This window comes from Haemaphysalis longicornis, unplaced genomic scaffold, assembly GCF_048455015.1.
Source record: "Haemaphysalis longicornis isolate Haplotype H1 unplaced genomic scaffold, Haemaphysalis longicornis Haplotype H1 scaffold_6, whole genome shotgun sequence".
Classification (NCBI taxonomy): domain Eukaryota; kingdom Metazoa; phylum Arthropoda; class Arachnida; order Ixodida; family Ixodidae; genus Haemaphysalis; species Haemaphysalis longicornis.
The window spans coordinates 89,769,055-89,775,054 of record NW_027526407.1 but is presented as its reverse complement, the minus strand read 5'-3'; positions in this window follow the sequence as shown (position 1 = coordinate 89,775,054).

Below are 6,000 nucleotides of genomic sequence, written 5' to 3'. Positions count from 1 at the left end.
CGCAAGATGGCGCTGCGGTGAGAGCGGCGTTACCGCGCAGCTGACGTGGAGAGGAGAATCGGAGAGAGGCGTGCGGATGGACGGCGGATGCATGCATGGAGGGACAAGGTGAGCTAAAGAGATGCGTCGCATCTAAAATTAAAGCTGGACTGCTGGTTATTAACATATACATTGCCTCAAATGTTCCCCCTTTTTTCTTTGTGCGAAAGAACGGGGGGAAGTAAGACAAGCACCTTCGGTTCAATAGTTTCGAACGGGTATTACCATTTAAAGCGCTTGATTGGGTCCGCTGTGCCGCAGTGCTGCTTTATCCCGCAGTCGCTTGACATCGAGCATTACAGCGAGGTACGACAACAAGGCCAGCCAATGAAGTGACCTGACTTAAAAACGGGGGTATGTAAAACTGCTGTGAGATGTGTACTTCTTGACAGTCCACTTCTAAAGCCGTGTAGGGTAGGTGACAAGGTGCCCTTCGCCTCCAGAAATATTGGTAGATCCTTGTGTACGAGTATTCTGCATGAATAACTAATGATGGGGATTGGCCTGAAATTAGAAGGGTTCGTACTATTGCCTGCTTTAAGTATCGGTGTTACCTTTGCTTTTTTTCTAGTCATCGCGAAGCTTGGACGAACAAATAGTTGTACGGTAAACTTGTACTAATTACCTGCTATTTTTCTGGTGAATAATATTTCTGGTAATACCTACATTACCATTGGAAATATTTGAATGACTCGTTGCTGTTGAGCTCTTTAATATGGTGGTACGTCAAGCTGCTCGTGAGGTTGTTATTCAAGATGTTAGAGGCAAACAAATGTTTGCCCGTAATTTGGTGATCCCATGACTTTAAAGGATCAATTCGAGGGTTTTAGAATACATTCAAGGTTTCTTAAATCCAACATAGCTGTTCATTGGTTCCTCTGTGCTTCCTTCACAAAAAATCACCTAATCTCTGTGGAGCCAAATGCAATGAAGAAGTCGGAATTCAAAACATATAACGTTTGAGTTGTTGGACAGTAATTATGCCGCTCAAATGCTTGCTTAGAATACGTCAACGTGTGATATTTTAGAGGCATGTGAGTCGGAATTTGTAAAAATATACATCGCGTTTGAAATTCAAAATGACATTTTCTTGCTCCACTCAAAACATGTTCCTGGCTATATAGCCCTGAATGTTTAATGAAAACGAGGAAGGAACCGAGTGAATGTCTATGATTTGTCTCGCTCAACGATAAAATATGGAAGTCGAGTTTTATAATGCTCTATGTGCGGTACGTTGACATCGCCTCTAAAAATGACCTTTTAAATGCACGCATACATAAAAAATGCCATGAATAATTTCGCTAACATTTCTCTTTACGCGGGTAAAGCGTCGCGAGTAAATCCAATAGGAATTTTTTTTTTCTTGTTAATCGGCACCTGCTTCCAGCTCATGTAATACTGAAGATACATGACTTCGCAAAACTTCACCTCTCAATGCACCATAAAAACAATCCGTTTAATTTAAACAAGTTGACACGCATTGACAGAATCTTGGTCAAAACATTCGTGTAACATTGTAGCTTTACTTTTAAATCTACAGTGGTTACCAATGGGTACGACGTAATCGATTACTTTTTATTTGGAGTTGTACCATCATGTACCTGCGGTGTCGTTTTGTCTTTTTTTCTACAGTAAGCCATACCTTGCTCGTAGTTGTATTCATTCTGCATATGTATTGCAATGGTTGTATCTGCTTCGCACCCCCTAACTGCTATAATAGACAATGGCAAAATCCACATTACTGAGCAAACCACGTTTGCTGGACCAGTTCTAATCAACAGCTGTTGATTACCTCTTTTTTCTCTCTTGTATTGCACCAGTCAAATATTAGAAAACATTCACTGAAAATGATTACAGCCTCTTCAGAAGCACATAGACCTCTCCGGACCCATTAGTACATAGGGTTTATTCATGGGCCCAGTAGACAAGTACTACTCGAGGAGCATTTTAGAGGCCCGGCCTGTTGTCGTAGGGCAACCGCGTCCCGATATCTAGAACCCGCCATCACGCGGCGTCACGAACCAAAACAGAGGCTTGAAAAAGATACCCGCTTCTCCCTCGATTCAGCGTATCGGCAAAAACCTAAGAGGATACACGAACAAGAAATTCATATAGACAGAACAATGTGAAACTCCTGCAGCCGATTGCACTGGAAATGTATGTTCTCAATGTTTAGCGCAAAGAAATCTGCAGCTAGACATTTGGCAAAGAAAAAAAGTACGCCCACCTCCCCTCGCGGGAACCCTGGTGTGATTCGAAGCTGAGGGGGGTTCAAGCGCAAACGGAGAGCAACCGTCGACCGAAAGGCCTGTGGAGGGCGCCACACCGGCTATATGAGGAGCGCGCCCGAAGGAGAGGAGACCGCGGAGAGAGAGAGTACTGCACATGCGCAGCACCGCGCGCAGCGCAACCCACCGGCGGAGTGAGTGCGCGCTGGGCCGCACACGCTCTCACCTGGGCACGCCCCGCCGCCAGTGCGTCTGCCGCGGCTATGACGCAACACAATCCAAAACAATCCACTTTAATCCAGTCCAATCCAATCCAAGTCAAGCCAAGCCAAGCCAAGCCAATCCAATCTAATCGAATCCAATCCAATGCCCCTCGCGAGAGAGTGTTCGCTATCGGAGAGGAGAGCGGGAGAGTGGCTGCGGACAACAAAGGACGCACGCAGGAAGGACCTGGCCGCCGACAAGAGATGCTCTGAGCGTCGCATCTAATAAAGCCGTTCCACTCAATGTTACAGCTAACAGAAGTGCAGATAACTGATTCGCCATAATGGGCTGCAGCGCCGTTATCCGCTCATTGCTGCTAACCAATGCATTTCGAATTTACAGCCTTCAAAGTGGTCGCCGCCCCCTGCCAACACTGTGCCAGCGGGAGTTCTGTTCCTTTTCTGCTTGCAATAATTTCGTATGCTGGAGCAGTTTTACGTCATTTCGCAGGCGTATTTTTTTTTACGAGGCCGGAACTTTTCTGCGTCATTTCGAACGCGCCAGTGCTATCTTCCGAGGCCGTTTTTTTCTCCTTAATATTGTAAAAACCACCAAATCGGCGTTTCTAACTAAATGAACTTGAGCGCTGCCGGTTATATACATAGATTTTGCCTGAAATGGGCCTGCTGTTTTCTATGCGCTAAATAACGGGGAGATGTAGGGCGAGCGCCAGAGGATCACGATGGATGAATGGAGGCAAGTTTATTGATCGCCTGCAGATCGACGCCCTAGAGCGCCGCGAAGCGGGCCTCTACGTCATCCTGGTGGGGTCTTCTACTTGGGGTCGGCTTCTGCTACTCCCGCAGTTCGTCGCCCGTCGCCTCTCCGCCGTTTTCGCTCGGCTTCTGCCTTTCGAGAGCCTCCAGGACATGCTGGACGGCCCATGATTGTTGTTCTTGGTCGTAGCTCGCAATCGCTGCTTCTAGGCTCGACGGCAGCCTTCCTCTTCTTGCTGACGCTCGCTCTGGAAACTTGACGCATTTCCACAACACGTGCACAAAGCCCGCCCTCCCCCGCTGGCATACCTGGCACGTGTCGGTCGGCTAGGCTTCTGGATATATGTGCTTCATCAGGACCGGGGTGGGTAGCGACCTTGTCTGCAGCTGTCGTAACAACGCTGCCTCTGCACGGATCAGGCCAGGGTGAGGGGGGAGAGAGTCCTTCAAACCAGGCGGTGGAACTTTGTGACCTCGTTATAGTCTGTCATGCGGACCTTGACTCCACACCACTCCGGACGGTCGGATGCGGCGGAGCGGTTAGTTTGCGCTCGCGCCGTCGCGTGGGCCGTCTCGTTGTGGTGGTCGTTCGTTGCCGATGCGTCTTCGCCTGCCTGCGCCGGAAACCACTTCAGAAGTATGCTCCTGTTTTCCTTTTGTAACCTCGCCGTCCACAGCACGCGCTCGGCTTCCTTGCATACTCGGCCCCTGGCGAAAGTTCGCACCGCATTCTTCGAGTCACTCAGCACGGTCTGGCACACGGCGTCGGCAATGGCCAGGGCGATGGCCACCTCCTCCGCTTCGGATGCCTCCTTTACTGGAACGCTCCCCGCCGCCCTTGTAGCATCGGTCGATTCCTCGACGACGACCACCGCGAACGCATCTCAATCTGCTTTATACTCAGCTGCGTCCACGTACACCGCGTGGCCGTCACTTGCATGTACATCGAAGAGGGCCTTGGCCCTCGCCGCTCGTCTGCCCCTGTTGTACTGCGGAATGACGTTCCTTGGTAGAAGGTCCACCCTGATCCTGCACCGGGTCTCATCGGGGATGGGGACTCTACAGCTGGCGTTCCCCGCAGCCGCTTCGTACCCCAGGTCTCGCAGTATTTTCCTGCCTGCCTCGGTCCTAGATAGTCGCTCTAGCTGGGAGGTCCGTTGTGGTTCTGCAATCTCCTCGAGCGTTTTGTGCACGCCCAGGCTCAGCAAGTTCGTACTCGTGCCCTCGAACAGCCCCAGCGCCACCTTATAGGCACGTCGTCTATGGCGTTAAAGTGACACTGAAGTGAATTCATCTAGCTCCCGTTTTTGCTTGCACTGCGTAGACTGGCTCAAATTAGCACACTTTTCATCGTTTATACGGTTGACAAATCGGTAATCATTTTACAAAGCGCGGAAAAAGAAAAACTACCATGCGCGGTTTGCGGTGGCCGCACCAACTAAGGCTGTGACGTTGGGAGGAGGGGGCACCGTGATTGACGTGATTGGACGATGCCCAAGGTTAGCAATCAAACAAGTTTGGGTTTCGGTTTCAGTTCTGTAAAACACAACCAATGCCGTTGTTGGATGGGCATTCTCAATATCTCAGTAATCATCGTACCGCGCTTCTTCCATGTTGCCGACTGTAAAATGCATAAGATAAGCCTCCACGGACGGCTTGGAATCGTAGAGATCACTGGCCGAGGCCTACGCAGTGCATGAAAGTCCTCCGCGTCCCCACAGACGCTCCAATGCCATGCGCTTTCCCCCTATATTTGGAGCTTGCTTCCCTCATGCCTCCCTCATGCCAGGCCAAGTGTCTGTTTATTCTGGCCTGTGCCTACAGCCCGCAATCAGTCGGTGCTTATGGCAACAGCACGCCAACGAGAACTCGCTAGCGTGCTAGTAGCGTTCTGTGAACTAGTTCGTGGAGCAATGAACGTTGCGTCCCAAAAAAAGGTGAACTCAGTATAGAAAACATCGGCGGAAAACGAAAAAGTTAACTTATAAAAAAAGCATGTACCCGCGGAGACTCGAACTTGTGACTTGCAAAACACTTGCGCTGACACACCTAGCGCTCCAAACAACTCGGCCACGAGCGAGCGGCCCTACCTCGGAAATATAAGGTATATAATGTATAACTAGTTTACACTTTTGTTTAGTTTTAGCATTCCAAGCAGCTTAGGTGAATATTTTTTGTTTTGCGCTCGTGCAGTAAGCATCACCCAAGTTTCCACAATATCTCACGTCTAGCAATTGCACTTCTTAGACGGAAAAGCGTTCGCAGATGCGTAGTCGTGCTGCTGGCCGCTGTGCTCTTTCGCCCAGCGCAAAAAAGTGCTTCCCACACCATAGTTGTCCGCTGTACGGTACAAATTTGAGTTGATTTTGTTTCCTTAGTACCTATATTGACTTCGCTGACTCTTCTCCCGCCTTCAAGAGGCCTTATATTTTCCTACTGGCGTACCAGCCAGCGAAGCGTCGCGTGTGCGCTTGTGTGAAGCGACCTTCACTTAGACCTTGATACAGTGTACAAACTAACCAAGTAAAGAAATCCACATTCTTCCATTCACAAACGTGTCCTGGCTTCGTTTCAACTCAGCGAACGAATTGCGAAGACCCGTCGCCGGGCGGCGGACGAAACGCTGGGCCGACTGACTCTGTCTGAAGGCTGGGGAGCCGTGCAGTAGCGCAGCCAATTGCGAGCTCGGCTTTTCCCGACGTCACACGAAAACGCCACAGAAAACGGGCGAGCGTAAGGAGAGGAGGACAGCA